The sequence below is a fragment of the Cimex lectularius genome, unplaced genomic scaffold, assembly GCF_000648675.2.
Source record: "Cimex lectularius strain Harlan isolate CLEC.00 unplaced genomic scaffold, Clec_2.1 scaffold44, whole genome shotgun sequence".
Classification (NCBI taxonomy): Eukaryota; Metazoa; Arthropoda; class Insecta; order Hemiptera; family Cimicidae; genus Cimex; species Cimex lectularius.
This window is the reverse complement of record NW_019392639.1, coordinates 555,053-574,228: the sequence shown is the minus strand read 5'-3', so window position 1 is coordinate 574,228 and position 19,176 is coordinate 555,053. Positions and strand designations below refer to the sequence as shown.

General features: G+C 32.7%; 1 protein-coding gene across 9 annotated transcripts in view; it reads left to right on the top strand.

Moving 5' to 3' along the window:
* Nucleotides 1-251: 251 nt before the first annotated feature.
* The window catches only part of LOC106674386 (F-actin-monooxygenase Mical), a 45,275-nt gene continuing 26,350 nt past the window's right edge, over nucleotides 252-19,176 (top strand). For 4 of the 9 annotated variants that reach the window (XM_014407076.2, XM_014407095.2, XM_014407049.2 and 1 more), the window contains exon 1: nucleotides 252-756. The gene's annotated coding sequence lies outside the window, so the exon portion shown is untranslated. Of the gene's footprint in view, nucleotides 757-6,229; nucleotides 6,303-15,188; nucleotides 15,208-19,176 lie in introns of those variants that run through there. The other 5 variants (XM_014407114.2, XM_014407085.2, XM_014407104.2 and 2 more) reach the window with 4 other exon arrangements.

Genomic DNA, 19,176 nt, shown 5'->3' with positions numbered 1-19,176 from the left:
ACAGACATATGGTATTCAGCATTGGGGTTGTACCAAACACAGCAATATTAAAATCATACAAACACTCCAAAATAAAATCTTATGTAATATCTTATTTAAATGTTTTATTATTATTGCTATTATTTACTATGTTTATAAAACTAAATTTATTTCTGAGATATGTACATGCAAGGGGGCTTAAAGTCTTATTTGTATAATTAAATACATAAAAAAATAGACATAATGGAGTTGTTGAAAAAATTTATTCTCAATGGCCATATTGCAAAATCTTTGAGTATTTTTATTTTAAGGTTGAATATAAATTGCTGTCGATTTATTTCTATGAGGTATTTGTCGGAATTTTACCATCTGACTGAGGTAAATCAACAATTGTAAAAAAGAGCAATAATAAAAATTGAAGAGAGACTTTTTTGAGAAGGAAGAGGGAAGAGCAGAGCGGAGGGCTCCTCGGGCGTTGTAAGCGTTTAGGCCGGACCCACCTCGCCGTCTCGGCCCGCTAGGGCTCACTCACACTGTCACTGGCTCAGTCGGCCTCGGCCCCGTCAGTATTGAAATTGGGAGACCCAAACGGCAAAACCTCCGCTCACCGCTCGATCTCCTGTCCGATTTTCGGCCGAGTATGCGACCCGTTCTCGCCGACTCATCCGGCCAGATGAAACTTTGAACGACCGAAGACGCGACACGAGATTTTGATCCGCTGACGGAAAATACCCGGAGTCAACTTTATCAGTCATGACACTGCTCAAATATGAATAGGTAAGCCGATCCACTTATTCGCACTTTGGCCCCATTTGTTGCTCGATCTTTTGACCTGAGTTTTCACGACGTTCCTATAAATAATCGCAGACTCCTGCCGTATCGCATCCCCTCGCTGCCGGACCTTGGACGGCTCATTCTGCCTTATCGTCGAACCGCCTCGCCCCGCTGTGCTTTTCTGTTTATTTTTATTTTTTATCCCATTTTTTTAACAATAACGAGTTCCTTTTTGTTTATCCTCCGGCTGTTTTAATTTTGTTTTCTTTTCGAAAGTCCGTCAACAGACGACACGGCCCATTCTCACGATTACATTGCCCTAGTCACCTCCTTACGGTCCGTACACGCACCGTCGAACCCCTTTTTAAAAATCCTCGTAAATCAAATAATTTTTTCTGACAAAAACAAAAAAAACAGACCACAATGAAATAAATACAGCATCCTACAAAAGAAAAAAACAAAAACCATGAAATAACACTATAGTTTTATCTATATATTCAACAGCCCAGACATTATAAGTAAAAAACGCGACAAAACAAACGGGAAAATAAATGAAAAATTGTTTTAAAAAATCGTTTTGTAAGCCCGACGTAAGTTGACCAGTTTTGAATTCGCATCACGTTTTTCCCCATGTCCTCTATCAAAAATTCCACCTAGCAAACTGTCCAACTCTCTTAAAATTGTTTGACAGCGGTTAAGGCCACCAGGTCAAACCTGGTTAAGCTGTCAACAATTTTAGTGAATTTAGAATTTACAAAAACATAAATAAATAAACAGTCAATTAATTGTCAAAGATGCCCCAGTCCCTTGCGCAATATGAAATTTAAAATTGGGAGTAAAGAAGGAAAGAGCGAAATGCTAAAAATTCCGTGTTGGCAAAATGTCAAATTAAGCTACTTGAAACACCAGAAATATATCGAAGGCGGGGTAAATAGCCGATCTCATGGATTCTAGGGGTCAATACGATCTCACTTCCACGTACTTCAACAGAAATAATCCTCCTTTCTGCGTCGTTCTATGAAATGCATTTTTCAAATTCAGAATGTACCCACTTCATCTCTCTCATTCACTCACTCACTCCTCCTTATCGATATCTCTCCCTCTCTCTCATACACTCACTCATTTTCAACCATTCTCTCTCACACTCGTTCATCCATTCTCCACTCTTTCTTTCGTTAACTATCTCTCTCACTCTCTCTCTCTCTCTCTTACTCCTCCTTCTCCATATCTCTCCCTCTCTCACTCCTCCTCCATACCTCCCCCCCTCTCTCTTTCTCTTTCTCACTCTCTCTCTCTCTCTCTCTCTCTCACTCTCTCTCTCACTCACTCACTCACACTCTCTCTCTCTCTCACACACACACACACACACACACACACTCTCTCTCTCTCTCTCTCTCTCTCTCTCACTCACTCACTCACTCACTCACTCATTCACTCACTTTTTTTAAAAACAGTTTTCGCTTAACATGGAAAAAATCTTCATTTTTAATTATCGGTTTCATCATGTGATGGTTTATTTATGGATCTGACTTGTTTTCTTCAATATCGTGTTGAAATTAACTTAAAGATTAATTATCTGAAAAATGTCTATAATAATAAACAAGTGTTATCTTGGATTTAAAAAAAAAAAAAAGAGTCGTTTAACCAATCTGACAATGCCTAGTGCTTGTCGCCCTTTCATTTATTTATTGAAATGTGATTGTATTAAAAAATGCCTAGTTGTGTCTTAAAAACAAAGAAAAATGTATTCACGTATTCTGTTCTTTCAAGTGTAAAATTATTTTGTAAAAATAATGCCGCTTTTTCCTCTGAATTGTTCAGCATCGACTTTTATCATCTGACTGTTTAGTTCCACATCCCATTTAATTATATATATTTTACAAAATCTAGTTAACAAAATGCAAGTTAATTTTAGTAAAAATTTGTTTAAACGACTTATTATAACGCTGCGAAAAGATGTGAATTCACCGGACGTGCGATTGAACTGAACTTTGGACGTTCGTGAGCAAATAAAAGTTTTTTATATATTGTTGATCGTTTTAGTATCATGGCCGATTAGAAAAATTGAAATTATATTAAACGACGATTTCTAACATATTTGAAATATTACAAAACAAACCAGATTGTGTCCAATTTGGGAGTTTTTTGCTTGCATGTATTGTCATTGTATCTGGCAATTTTATTCGACAATACTTATGTAATTATCAATAATTGAATTGGGAAAAAACCTATTCTTTAAGTTTTTTTGAAGATAGAATTTAAATGAAAAATTACTTTTTCTTCAACGCTTCGGAAACTTGTCCCATTTTCAAGTTTAATCTTTTAAAACATTTTAAATTCTTAAAAACAAAATAAACTTTGTCAAATATGGGAATTTAAAATGTTTTATGAAATAAAAAAAAGTTTAAATGACCAAGTTTACGAATCGTTTTTCTTCCCCCCTCCAAAAAAAGAGTATAGAATGAATAATAAGCTGCGTGAGTGACTGTGAGTGTGGGTCTGTGAGAGTGTGTGAGTGAGAGTGAGAGAGATATCTAAAGAAAGAGTGGAAAATGAATGAACGAATGTGATAGCGCGATGGGCGAAAATGATTGAGTGAGAGAGTGAGTTAATGTGAGAGAGAGAGAGAGAGAGAGCGTGGAGAATGAATGTAAGTGTGAGAGAACAGTGAGGAGTGTGTGCAGAATTGCCAACAAGGGAGAGAATTGTGGAAATTGAACGTATGAGTGAGAAGAGCGCGCGCGCGTGTGTGTGTGTGAGAGAGAAAGAAAGAGGGAGGCGGAGATAGAGTAAGAGAAGAGAATGGTGGAAAGAGAGTGAGAGAAAACGAAAGAAAGAGTGGAGAACAATGAACGAATATGGGAGACAGAGGGAGTGATAAATGTGAGATAGAGAGTGTGATGACACTGAGTGACAGTGAGAGAGTTCAGAGCAATTTCTACCATCAAAAGGCCTAAAAATAAAAGAATAATTTTCATCTATACAAAGTAAAAGAAGGACAATAATAACAAAGAAACATGCAGATAAATTATTCATGGTCTGTAAATACTGTCAGACATGGCTTACAGAAAAGTTGCCCCTTCTACTGAGCTTTAAACACGTGTGCTTAATTTGTCGACGGTCTGTTATCTCTCGTGTAAAATTAACGTTATCCCACGAGCAAAACTATGTTCCTTTTCTTCGTTTGTATAATGATTCGGCATATATTATTATATTGTGTGTCATCATCAGAAAGGAATAAGATGGAAAGCATTTCACAAGTTTGTTAAAATCTTGTGAGCTAAGTAAAAATTACACGTTAAGAAAATTTAACAAACGGTCTAATCCCAAAAGGCCAGTGTTGACATATAAAATGAGAAAGTTTTCATTACGAGTAAGTCATTTCAATACATAATATATATTAATTATATGTGGTGATTAGTGACCGTTAGTCGATGGTTATTAGGAAATCGTGAGATGCGGTCTGGTGTGATGTAGGTTTCAGAAAAACATTTTCTCTATCGTGCCAACGTTTCGATCTTTATTGAGATCATCTTCAGGGCCTGGGATTTCCATTGTTTTGTACATTTGTTAAATTTAAACAATGTTTGTAAATCCCAGGCCCTGAAGATGATCTCAATAAAGATCGAAACGTTGGCACGATAAAGAAAATGTTTTTCTGAAACCTACATCACGCCAGACCGCATCTCACGATATCTGAATAATTATAGTAATTATAATAAACGTAATATATATAAATTAAAAAGTAGGTGACTGTCATTTTTGCAATTCCTTTTCCTCATGTGAACAGTTTCTTCCTCCTCATTAGATAACCTGAAAATGAGGTCATCATTGAACCATGTAGGTGTTTGCTCAGATGCCAGAAACCGGCAGCCGTATTTCCTTTAGTTTTACCCTGTTTAAATGTAACAATGAAATTGCCAGTTTTGATGAAGTATCATGAGTTACTGCGTTACTGCCATCTCTGGAGTTCGTTCACTTCTCCTGTTTTTTTTTTTTTTTTTTTTTTTTTTTTTAATGGAATCTGAGTTGGAGTCTTTGTTTGATCTTGCCTAAGTATAGGTTAGGTTTTGGGCCTATATGGTCTTACATATCTCTGGGAAGCTGTTGACCCAGAATTACTTGCCAAGGCATGAAATACGTCAGGTTCTGCTTTCCCTGGTTTTAAAGATTTTGGGTGCATTAACAGACTATTTTGGGTGTGATGTTTTTAAGTGCTAATGATTTTTGGGATGTTAGACTGTCTGATCGTCTGATTTTTTTTTTGTCAGTGTACCCTTTTAACATTTTGTGACTATTGTGATCAAATGCCGTGGTGGAATTCCCTAATAGGTTTGATTGCTTGTACTGAATCTATCTTACTCGGTTCCTTCACTGATTTTTGAACTTAGATGTAATATTATGTAAGATTGCCTGTAATATATTTTTACAGAGGTTGAACACAGCCGTAAAATAGAAACATGTCATTGAAAATTTACTGTTACCTAAAAATTTAGCTCGATGGTTTTATTGTTTTGATTTCATTATTGTAGTTTTTTTTTTTAAATGTTTAGACCCTGACCAAATCGTTGCTCTCTTATTTTTCTACATAATTAAACATTTGATTACTGTTACTGTTTTTTAACCTATCAGTCTTACGATCCAGTTGACTAGTTAACAATGACAAATAAGTTTCTTTAAAATTAAACTATAAAACTGCGTTTTTCGGAAAAAGGAAAACTGCGATTTTCGTTTTTCCAATTGCCCTCTGTTTTGTTATATTTTTTATTTTTATATAGGAACCTATTCAAATATACTGAAGACCCATTATCATTAAAAAAATAGAAGAATATTCAAAGGAACACACGTCAGATTATTGCAGTTTTTATGTTAATAATTTCAAGTTTGGAAGGATTGTTTATTAATTTGATTTAATTACAATTTGACCGTAATAAAAAAAATATTTTGACTGAACAGCCTAATCTAACGATCCAATGGACTAGTCACCATCAAGAGGGCAAGGCCGTGCTCGATATGAATTATCGATGCCATCTGCTTTGCAGTTAAAATTCTCTTTTTTCCGAGCAATAATCAATAAACGTAACAAGTTTAAAAGTGGATAGGGTTGGTTTTTTTGTTTTGTGCCATCCTCTATTGAAGAAGTTCGAGAAGGACGCTTTCAAAGACTTTTCTGTAAGCTAGGCTGTTCTTTTATCCTCAGCGCACATCCTCGGTTGAAAAACAACCCCCAAAACGTGCGTTTGACTCCGGCCAATGCCTAAAAATAACCGACTTGTTTCTTTATCCCGAGGTGTCTTTCCAAAGGGGGCTCACTTGTTCGTAATCTCTCGCTTCGCCAAGATCACCCCTGATCCTCCTTGGAATGCGGGCGACGGCGTCAAAAGCGCGAGACGGTCTTTTTTTAAAAGAAAGATCAAAGTGATTGAAACTAAAAACGGTTCATACATTCTAATTTTTTACTGCTTGGTAAAATTTGAAAGGGTGAATTTTTTTTTTGACGGTGTGAACCCTGAAAGACCAGGCATCCACTTACTCCAACCGCACCAACCGTAAGTTAAATGTGTAATTTTAAACCAAACCATTGTTTAAAAAAACTTAATTTCAATGATGTAAATTAGTACTAAAATGAGAATGATAACAGGTAAAATTTGGCTGTTTCCTATATTTACAAAGTTCATTAATAAGCAGTTTTCTTTGTTATTCCAACCTTCATCTTTTAAGTTTAAGTTTTATTTATGTAATATATTAATTTAACCGGAAAAACGTAAATAATTACATCCCCACAGTATAACAGTTTCTTGAGTTAAGCGCCTTTTCCATGTCTCCACTGACATCCTTCTCTGCCTCAAGGGACGACGGACCTGGTGTGGTGGGGTTGGGGTCAGGATGGAGGATACGAGGATACAAAAGAGCAGTTAACTAATAGCGAAAGCTAAGGTCAAAAAGAAATATTTTCAAGACACACTAGACTTATTGTTATGATTCAAATATAGCCCAGTTAGTTTACTCTTCTAAAGTTGAATTGGAAAGAATGTTACCGAAATTAAACTCCTACCTTCCCCCAGAGCATCGTGTGTATGGGAGACTTTCTTGGTGCTAGGGTCTCCTGGACAAATGTCCTTCAAAATACCTCGATTAATCCGACTTCTCTGGTCACGGAAGTACCGCAGAGCTGTGTGCTTGGACCAATCCTCTTCACCCTTTACACTGCATTTGTCCCGACTACATCCTTTCATTCTTCGTCTAGGACTATCGGAACATCTGTAGCGTCTCATGTATTAACTGAAACGATCTTAAAATTCCCATTCATCCAAAAATTCGTCATGAAAAGTTCCAGAATACCTATTGCGTTTACTACTTCTGAGGAATAGTAATGGAGTAATGTAGCGCAATAGGAGAATAATATTATTTCCTCCCGTCAATGAGACAACGAACTTTATTTTTTCCTTATCCAAGCCTCTTCTAAGTAGTATTAATTTTATGCTTTTTAAACAACCAATTTAAATTTCAATTGCATCAATTATTATAAAATTGATTAATAAGCAGCGAAGTTTATTTCTCTTTGTACCTTCCTTGTCTCTACTTGCTTATTTTTGTAAAATCATAAATTTTAATTAATTAATCTTTATGTAAGGTATTGGTTGAAATGAAAAAGTTAAAGTAAAAAAGGAAAAAAAACCCACGACCTTCGGCTCATACGCCGCTGCTCTAACCACTTGAGCTATCGTGACACTAACTATCGGTCACTCACATAGAGCAGCGGCGTATGAGCCGAAGGTCTTGGGTTCGAATCCCGCTCGTGACACTAACTTTTTCATTTCAACCAATACCTTACATAAAGATTAATTAATTGAAAGAAGTTATTTGGTCAATCGGACCACGAAATATAATAGATTTAATAAATTTTAATTACATTTACGAAATATGCAGGTTTTGTAAATTAAAAAAGATCAAAGTTTAGTTTAAGTTTAGCTTGACCCACTAATAGTTTGGTTGTTTTTGTTGATTTGGAGTGTTTCAGTGGTTCGGTTTTCATTGAACAAAGTTAAGAAAGTAATTTTTTTTTTTTTTTTATTAAAACTGGTCTTATTAGACCAACCATTAATTTTACAATAATATTATACAATAAACAAATGTTTACATTCTTATAAACCCATTGGTACAATAAGATTTACATTTCACTATTCACTATNGGAGGAATTTGGGCAATTGGTCTTTTAATTTTTTTTATGGCCTTCCACAGTGAGTAGTCAGTGGCTTCGCCTGGAGTTAGGTTTTCTAGATAATTTGTGATTGAGTCGTCATGTAGTTTTTTAAGCTTTCGTTTAAGTTTTTGAGCCATATTGTTAAGAATGTTTTTGTCTACAGGGTCTCTTGATTGTTGCCATCTTCTTCTAGCCTTTCTTTTCTGATTTATTAGTTCTTTAATTTCCTTGGGGTAGTTAAAGCCAATTGTTTTATGGATAGTCTGTCTAGTATTACACCATGCTGAAGTCTGAATGATTGAGGTGAACACCTCTGCTTCATTATCTAATTGTTCTTCCGTTTTTAGAGGAACATTAAGGACTGTTTTTGCATCCACGTCTAAGGCAAAACTACTCCAGTCAGTAGTTAAATTAACTAATGTTGGCTTGCATTGTTTTTTTATTATCTTTTCACTTAGCGTCAGTATAACAGCTGAGTGATCAGAATTTAGATCAAAGTTTTCTGTAACTTTAATGAAGTTAGGAGAAACTTTTTTGGTAATAAAAAAGTCTAAGAGATCTGGTATTTTGTTGCAGTCTGTTGGCCAGTAGGTTGGTTTCCCTGTAGAATGATAGACGCACTCTCGCAAGTAATTTAATTAAGTAATTTAAACTTCCATTCGCCTCAAATGTTTCCAAAAATGCACGAACAAGCATTAAAAGTTAATCCTATTTTTATTCTTCCAAGTGCCTTTCTTGCAATTTCTTCTTATTAAATTTCTCTTTATACTTTGAATTTTAAAGTATAATTTTTTTTCTGATTAAGTAGTTTGTATGCTCTGTAGCCTAAATAAATAATAGTGTTAGTGTTTTGGTAAGTCCGTCTAAAGTTGTTCATGATTTTTCAATTGAATTATCAAAAAATTAATATCAATTTAAATTTTAACGCCTCATTTTTAATTTTATCTCCATTTCTGACATTTTTTCCTAACAGTTTTCTTTTTATTAAATCCGAAATCTTTTAATTTTGTGATTTTTCTTGATTAGCAGTTTATCTTATATTAAAATATCATTTATATGCTGATTTAAACGTTATTGACTAATAAACATTCATAAAACAAATTCACTGACGTAAATTATGATTAATTAACCAATAATTAAAACTCCTCGATATGCCAGCCTGGTTTTTATGATTGATTGGTCCGAGAGATGCTGACATGTGTGACTCAATACTAATTTCAAGCATCGTGTTGCAATAAAAACAAGAATATAAAAATGCGTTTAATAATTTAAAATGAAAAACTGGATTGCTTTTTGCAAACGTAGTTACTGGCTGGTTGGACAATGAGTTTAGAAAGCTTTACCGATTTGTAAAAGTTCGGCTTGATAAAGATTCATTTTATCAACCCCCTTCAAAATAATTGCCCTTACATTTAAGCGATTACGAAAGATATAAACCGGACATTCCTTTCATTGTGAATTATTTGTTTACTCGCAGCTTGATCTATCTTGATCCGGGTGAAAATATTTTAAAAGTTTTGTCAACAAGAGTGTTGTTGCCAACCCCCAAACTTTGATCTCGTTATGGCCCACGTTGGTTGTGCTTTACTGGTTCCAGTTAAAAAAAAATTCATCAATACCTGCCCTTGTGGCAGTTACAAAGCATCCCTTGAAGGATTTCGTAAACAGATGGTATTCTGATGATGTCAAAACCTTGAGGGCCTAGAATACGATATTACAATATTTCATACCTCTAATATAAAGTCAAATGGTCCTTAAGATTCTGATTTTTCCAGCTGATCATTATATAAATGAAATTTATCAGCTTTGTATTAAAAAAGCGTGTCCTAATTTACAATTCAAGAAAGGATGTGACATTTTGGTCATGCTGTTTTGGCATGTAAATTATATTTTTATTATATTTTATTATATTTTTTTATTTTTTTAAGAATTAACATTTGTTACTACATTTGTTAGCAAGCGGCATTGTGTCTTTATTTGTTACGAAGTTGCTAAGTCAGGTATACACTATTTCTAAGTCTAACTTTTTCATAATCAAATTCAACTTCTTTCCAGGCCAAATCAGTTTTTTCCTAATTAAATTCAACTTCTTTCCGAGCCTAATTCAATTTACCTAATCAGAATTGAACATTGGGGAATTGATCGGGAAAAAATCGATTTTGTTTGGAAAATAGAATTTGATTTGGAATAAAGTTAAGATTTGGAAAAAGTTCCATTTGATCAGGAAAAATGTAATATGGTTTGGAATGAGCCCAACTTGATATCTATGAATATAATTTGATCTGGGATGAGTTTAATTTGATTTCGAAGAATAGAATTTGATCTGAAATGAGTAAAATTTTATTTTAAAAAGTTCTATTTGATTGATTGAAAAATTTAATTTGATATCGAATGAGTTCAATTTGATTTGGAAAAAAATATATTTTGTTGGGAAAAATTGAATTTATTCTGTAAAAAGTTACGTTTTTATTTTATTTTTTTAAATTTTAATAGAATTTGAAGTGGAATGATTTCAATTAGCTAAAGAAAACGTAGCAATTGATTTGGAAAAATAGACTTTGATCTTGAATGTGTTCAACATGATTTCGAAGAATAGAATTCGATTTGGAACTTGTTCAATTTGATCTCGAAAGAAATATATGTATATTTTTTTTTTAATTATCTGGAAAAAGTTCCATTTTGTTAGGTAAAATTTAATTTGTTCTGTAAAAAGTTGATTTTTTATTTTATTTTTTAATTTGTAAATAGAATTTGATGTGGAATGATTTCAATTAGCTAAGGAAAACGTTGCAGTTGATTTGGAAAAATAGTCTTTGATCTGGAACGAGTTCAACTTGATTTCGAAGAATAGAATTTGATCTGGAACATGTTCAATTCGATATCGAAAAAAATATATGTATATTTTTTTTAAATTATGTGGAAAAAGTTCCATTTTGTTGGGTAAAACTGAATTTTTTCTGGAAAAAGTTCCTTTTTATTTTATTTTTTTAAATAGAATTTGATGTGGAATGATTTCAATTAGCTAAGGTAAATGTTGCAATTGATTTGGAAAAATTGACTTTGATCTGGAATGAGCTTAACTTGATTTCGATGAAAAGAACTTGATCTGGTTTGATTCTGAAAAATAAAAAAATGATTTGAAATGAGTTCAACTAAAAAAAAAAAAAAAAATCAATTTCATCTGGAATGAGTTCATTTTGATTTGGAAAAAAGTTTCATTTTTGTTGAAAAAATGTTCGAGAACAGTTACATTTTGTTTGTAAAATTTGAAATTGATCTGGAAAACGTCCAACTTGATTTGGAACGTTCAGTGCGATTCGGAAACGTTTCGATTAGACTTGGATAAGACGCTCGATAATCCCGACGTTTAGAAAACACGTCTTCTTTCTTTTTACTCCCAAATTTCTTTTTTGACAGTCTACACTTCACGGATAACTGGCAAAGTCGAACTGTGAAGCCTGAAGGGAAAGCGCTGATAAAAGGTTTAAGAGGAAGTGATTTTCTAGTCGTTTAGTAGAAATCCCCCGGCGATAGTTGTGATGAGAGGGAACAGAAAATGCAAAAGTAGAAAGACCGGAACAAGTCGAACGTTTCTATTTCATTTATAAAAAAAAGCAATTAAAAGAAATACGATCTATTGAAGAATAGCACGAAAAGTCTTTAAAAAATGCCATATTCGAATTTTTGATTTTCAAAGTGAGACGGTGAAATTTAAATTTTAATTTGATAATTGTGGAACCAGGTGTAACAAAACGTTGTTTTCCCTTCAAACAGGGCATATAATCTTTTCTTGTTTATCTTTACACATGCAGCAAGAACTCGCCTCCACGTCTTCCATACCGGACATCTAATCACCAAATTGATCATGTTTTCTGTGGGTGTATAATATCACATAACTAAAATACTTTTCATCTCGAGTCAACAGCTTTTTAGTTTATCCTTTTAAGATAAACGGTGCTTTCCTCTGTTATTAATGTAATGTCTAAGTTTATTTTACCGAGAGAAAAAAAAACAATGATGTGAAACGTCACCCTTGTATAGTTGTACATGGTTAGCTCTATCGATTTCCTAGCTGCCGAGGACAACGCTCTTGACTCAGTTTCACCAATTGGATCGATCGAATTGTGATTTTTGCCCTCTTAAAAGACCCCCGTTTTTAATGTCAAATGGGTTCAGAATTGGTTGTCGAGGTCCACACAAATCCCATTGACATATCTGCGGTCTAAACAAAACGTCTTCCTTCTTAAAGTAAATTTTGATTATATTGAAATTCTGACTACAGACATCCATATCGTAGAAAAACAGTATAATACAAGAATAATTGGGAAGACTAGAAATATATATTACAAGCAAGTCTTAAAATATTTCAGCGTTCATATCCCCTTTCCGCTTTAGTCCAATGTAGTCCAGCATACTTGGTAAAAATTGCTTGAAGAGCTTTTCTTATTTATTTTGCCTATTTTGGCTTTTCGTGCTGTGTTGTTCTGCCCTGATTCGCATTTACATCTTTCCGCTTCGACCGCCTGAACCCGGCTTAACACAACACGCTCGGCTCAGTCGCAATCCATGCCGTTCGTTTAATTAGCACTTTAACTGTTTATTGAAATTTGCAATGGATCGCAGTTTAAATTAATCGGCCTAATTTGACGTGTAAAAGTTACAACGTGATTATTATTTTTAATCCCGTTTACTTACCATTTTTAAGACTTTATAGTGAAGTAAAGTTCTTTAACCCTGGAGATTTTCTTTCAAAAATTGCCTGTTGAGGCTTTTCATTTTGTTACCCCATTTGAGATATGTTTGGTTTTTCGCCTCCCCTTTTCAGCAACAAATAAGTTCTTTCAATTCCTGAAATGTCTCAGGATCAAAAATAAGCAATAAACTTTTATTACCAGACTGATTTTCTGACAATGTGAACTTCGACCTAAAAAGACCGGTTGAGACGATCAAAGGCTGGTCAGGGTTTGGAAAATTAAATACAAATAATAAAACCATAAAGAGAAGTTTTATTTCGTAATTAAAAACTCATGGCCGTTGAATCCATTTCGAATAGTGTAAAGGAAGAAATTACAAGGAAATTCTCTGTATGTCCTTGTAATTCGAATACAGCATACCTCTCCTTTACTAATATGTTTCAATGTCTGGAACATTATCCGGCTTCTTTGTGATGGTATGTCTCTGATGTCAGTTGGGCCAAAAGGTGTCTTGTTTTATCCATTCTATTTTCATGTACACGTTCCTCTTCGTGTGATCTTATTTTACTTAGAAGCCTTCTGTAGAAAGTAGAAGCCTTACTTTTAATTACCAAAGAATAATGTTTTTGTAAGTCTCCTTTTGTACGTCTTATACCATTATGCGTTCTCTCCCTCTCTATCTCTCTTTCTTTCTCTCTCTCTCTCTCCACATGTTATCTATCTCACTCCCCCTCTCTCACTCTCTCCCTCCCTCCTCCCTCTCTCCTCTATGCGTTCTCTCCCTCTCTATCTCTCTTTCTTTCTCTCTCTCTCCATCTCTCTCTATCTACATGTTATCTATCTCACTCCCCCTCTCTCTCTCTCTCTCTCTCTCTCTCTCTCTCTCTCTCTCTCTCCTTCCTCTCTCTCCTTCCTCTCTCTCCCCTTTTTTTTATTTTTCAACCCAATTTCTGCTTCACTCTTTGTATGTCTGGCTCTTTGTCTCTTTAATATGCTTTACGTTGATTTTTCAACTCTACTAGAACGTTATTTAAAAACCTGGATAATATCAACGTAAAGCATATTAGATGAAGAAGTTTTTGTGAAATTGACAAGTTGTAGGTATTTTTTTGTAACCTCAGTAGAACGTGCGATCATGACCAAAATTTTAAATTTTGTAATTTTGACATGTTCCAACTGATATTGGCTAACATTTTATGTCATTCAGATTATTGTAAATAGAAGTATCTTACAGACAGTACCAGTCAAATGGTGTAATTGGATTTGTTGTAGTCTCAACATTTTGGAAGTTGGAAGGAAAAATAGAGAACTTTCCGAAAATTTTCTCCTGAACATTTTTTGCTCCAAACGAAGAGTAGAATCGATTCCCTGAGTTTCGTCAGAAGGAACTGGGACACCCTGTATATATTTCTCGCTGTTAATTTATACCTTATTATCCGTCTTTCCACCATTGTCTCAAATCTCGCTCCTCTTTCTTTCCAACATGCACAAACTAACAAATATACACTCCTAAATATTCGACGGGACAAGGAATATGACATATTATAATAAAGCGGACAGAAGAAACTTTACGAGTATGGCACTAGTCAAGTCGCCGCCACGGCGATCGTCAATCAGCGTGGACTAGCGGACCCCGAGTCGAATGCACAAAGCGCAAAAAGATCGAATTCTTTCCTATTGGGAGTTGACCTTTCAAAAATAAGGTGAAGGCTACGTCTCTTAACAGTGTTGTGTTTATAAATCTGTCTAAATTTGTTTATAAATATTAAACGATAATATTTGGAGCATCTTAAATTTTATCTAATAATATTTACAATAGATAAACTAATAAGGGTGATATTTTCCAAATAAAACCCACACGGTGTCTATATTACCGTGCAGGTAGGTCTTATCAGTCTGGCTGGTTTTTTCCCCCTTTTTAAGACATTTTGATTTCACATTCTGTATGTTATTGGTCTGACCTGTTGTACTTTCCAGGAGAAAGCATGATAACGGGAATGATTTGCATTTAGTTTTCGCCTGGGTCCTCTCCCTGGGGAGGCTAAATATTTTATTGCTTATTTTAATATTTTCCTCATTTTAAAGAGGTTTGTGATGTGAATAAATAGTACAATTAGGGTTTATTGTCTTTCTAATAATGAATTTATATAAACTTCGTATGGATTTTTTTGTTCGGGTTGAAGATTGTTGGGCAGTCGAACGAAATGAGAACAATACACACGATGAGATTCGGTATTATCAGAAAAAACAATATTTTTGTATTATCCACGGGATTATAGCCTCGTAAATATTTACTCTGGGCAAACGTATTTTAGCACAAAAGTACGCGAGTGACTCCAAAGGATTTGGCAGTTATTAAAAATTGAATTTTACTAAGCCAGCACACGACTGTCACTTGAGTCGGAAACTTAAACGTGCTGGATGAATTTTTAATTTTGTTTTGCCACGTTTAAAACTTAACTTTCTTGCCTTCCCACATGCGGCCGGTGTAAGAAGTCGTATCAATCCGTGGGCCGACAGCAGACCAGTTCTCGCTGTTTATTTTTGGGCTCTTGGTAAGGAGTGAACCCGCAATCTTTTAGCACAGCTTCATCCTCAGAAATTAGCTTTCGATCGGATCCAGACTTTAAAACCCGAGACAATATCCAGCTCCAATAAATAAAATATATTTTTAGTACAACAACAAATGTATAAAAGACTAATAGATTAAATGTCAAAGGCTGGTCATTGTATATATCCTCGTATTTTTAATCAAATAAATAAGATATTTTTAATTATACAAAAACAAATTTCTAAAAAATATTTAGATGATCAATTTTCTTGAATAAATATATTTTTTAACATAACAAAAAAATATAAAATAAAAACTAGTTTAAATAGCAAAGGTCTATCGTTGAGTATATCCTCATATTTTTACTCAGATAAGTAAAATATTTTTATTAATATAAAAAATATAGAAAAACTACGTAAATGGTCAAGACTTTCTCGTTGAGTTTATTATTGATTTGTCCTGGAATAAGTAAGATCTTATTTATTATTTGTAACAAAAAATATAGAATCAAAATTAGTTTAAATGATTAAAATCTATCGTTGAGTCTATCCCCTTATCTTTATTCGAATAAGAAAAATATTTTTATTAATATAAAAAAATATAGAAAAAAAAGATGTAAATGGTCAAGGCTTTCTCGTTGAGTTTATTATTGATTTTTACTGGAATGAGTAAGATATCTTATTTATTATTTGTAACAAAAAATATAAAATCAAAATTCGTTTAAATGGTTATGGTCTATCGTTGAGTATATCCTCATATTTTTATTCGAATATGAAAAATATTTTTATTAATATAAAAAAATATAGAAAAAAAAGATGTAAATGGTCAAGGCTTTCTCGTTGAGTTTATTATTGATTTTTACTAGAATGAGTAAGATATCTTATTTATTATTTGTAACAAAAAATATAAAATCAAAATTAGTTTAAATGGTTATGGTCTATCGTTGAGTATATCCTCATATTTTTATTCGAATATGAAAAATATTTTTATTAATATAAAAAAATATAGAAAAAAAAGATGTAAATGGTCAAGGCTTTCTCGTTGAGTTTATTATTGATTTTTACTGGAATGAGTAAGATATCTTATTTATTATTTGTAACAAAAAATACAAAATCAAAATTAGTTTAAATGGTTATGGTCTATCGTTGAGTATATCCTCATATTTTTGCAAATAAATAAAAATATTTTTATTAATATAAAAAAAAGATGTAACTGCTCAAGGCTTTCTCGCTGAGTTTATTATTGATTTTTCCTGGAATAAGTAAGATCTTATTTATTATTTGTAACAAAAAATATAAAATCAAAATTAGTATAAGTGGTTGTGTTCTATCGTTGAGTATATCCTCATATTTTTTTCGAATAAAAAAAGAATTATTAATACAAAAAATATGGAAAAAAAGATGTAAATGGTCAAGGCTTTCTCGTTGAATTTATTGTTGATTTTTACTGGAATATGTAAGATCTTATTTATTATTTGTAACAAAAAATATAGAATCAAAATTAGTTTAAATAGTTATGGTCTATTGTTGAGTATATCCTCATATTTTTACTCCAACAAAAAAAATATTTTTATTAATATAAAAAATATAGAAAAAAGATATAAATGGTCAAGGCTTTATCGTTGAGCTTATTGTTGATTTTCACTGGAATGATGAGTACGATATCTTATTTATTATTTATGTCAAAAAATATAGAATAAAAGTTAGTTTGAGTTGTCAAAGCCTATAGTTCATTCTTAAATACATTCACTCCTATTTTGTGCTAATCTGCTAAAACGTTGTTTACCCACTTGTTTTCAACTAATCTGAGATTTCAAAATTCAAAATGTATCCAATATCAGTGTATCAACTGTTATCAGTCAATCATTATGTTTTAAAAGATCCAATTTTTTTCTTGCCAGTTTATAAATTTTGTCGAACTCCTGTCGTGTTTGAAGAACGGTCTTATGAGAGATACTTACAAAATGAATCCACTGTACTAATTTTTACTCACGAATATTTTTTAATATTTATTTACCTTCTTTAAAACCCAACAAACTGTACCAGTTGAAACTAAGAAAAAATTTACAGTTATCCATTATCAGACAAATTTTCTTTTAAGCAATAACGTGTATTCTTTTGAAAATTAATAATCTTCTGAAATTTTAGATTCAGAATTAAATGTATTATGATGAAATTTATCCTGTTGCGTATGATTAATTGATTTTATTTTTTAAACGATATTACCAAAATAAAACCTCTTCCTCTATTTTTTTCCTTTATACACAGACATTTTTATATGTATTTAATAATTTATTTTTCGTAAAAATACCCAACAGACTGAAGCATGTATATATGAAGAATATATATTTGAATAAGAAAGTTCAATTTTTTTAAAAGCTTGTACTTTCCATGGTCCTTATGTAAATATGGATTAAATTCTGACAGTACTGTTAGTAATTCTTTTGTAAACATTTACTTTATGGTTTAATTAACCTGAGAGTTAAAATTTCACAATGTATGCAATATCTTATTAGTAAAGTATTATTCATGAATCGTACTCTTGTAGTTTAAAATAGACGGACTTAGTCTCCGGCCTATTTTTATATTTGATCATACGCCTTTTAAAACTGAACTGTCATTGAGTTTCCCCCAGGCCATAATTTAAAATTGAATAATAATCGAAAATTTTATCGTTTATTGTTTTTAGTGCATATCTGTGTCGGCCTTTTCTCGGAGTTTGATCCTTTTAAAGATGCGAACGAGCCAAAACCCCGATAACAGAGTCCATCAAAGGACACCGACCGACTTCTGCAAACCATTCCCCATATACACAGGTCTTTTATCCAAAATCGAGCCATGCCCCGAAGCATCAGACAAGCGGAACGCGTGCCAGAAACGGCGTGACTAGGCGGACCCGCGTTTTTCCCGTTTAATTAATTAAGAAAACCGCTTCGGTTTAATCAAATTTGATTTACCTTGACATTTATATAGGGATCCACCAAGTAGTCGACCATTCAACAATACCCTACATTATTGATTGTTTTAATTTTTGTTCTCTTTATTTTAACCATAATTTTTCGAGGCTAGAAAGCATACATATTATGACCTTGGCTTTTACAGCTCAAATCTGTTCCCTGTTTTGTATCGTATTTATTTTTGTGTGCGTTATTTATTTTTTGTTATAAAAAAGAAAATGTTTTCAATGGTCAACTTTATTTTTTAGTATAAACAGAAAATATTTGATATATTACAAAACAAAATAACGTTTTAAAGTTATAAAATAAATTTGATTGTGGGTGTTGGTCCGTGAGTTGAAAAGTTGAACCAGCACTAGGTCACTTACTACACCTACACTCTTTACTGAAGTTGGCGAAAAGTCAAAATGCATCAAAACCCCTCCAAGTATAGAAGGACCCAGCAAGTAAAATAAATACTCGATCAGTTGGATAGTAAATGAATTTGAGTGTTTCAATTCAAAAGTTTTTTCTTGTTTGATTTACAGTTAATGATTCATATTAGTTTCTTATGATAATTTTTATGCCCATTGACATCCAGTTTTTACTGTGGCAAATGGAGATTAGATAATTCAAAAAGTTCTCACTCTAATATTAAAAACTGGACTCATTTAAATAAACTATAATTTTTTTTTGTTATTTTAGGCAGCCAAAACATTAGTTATAAAATATTTAAAATAAACAATGTTAAAACAGTTAATACAGTGGATTAACTGCAGTAATTAAAAGTTGTAATTACTGAATTTATTTCATTTGATTCTCTAAAAACAGACATACAGCATAGAAAAATTTACATAAGTCATTTACACCTTTGCATTGTTTATTGGAAAACAAAATCACTATATACAAAATGAATACTTCTGAAAAGAAATATCAAACATAATTTGTAAATTCTGAAATATCACACAAATATATCGCCCATGTAAAATCCTATTAAAATTTGAATACATTTTAAAATCGAGATAGCCTGGGGAAACT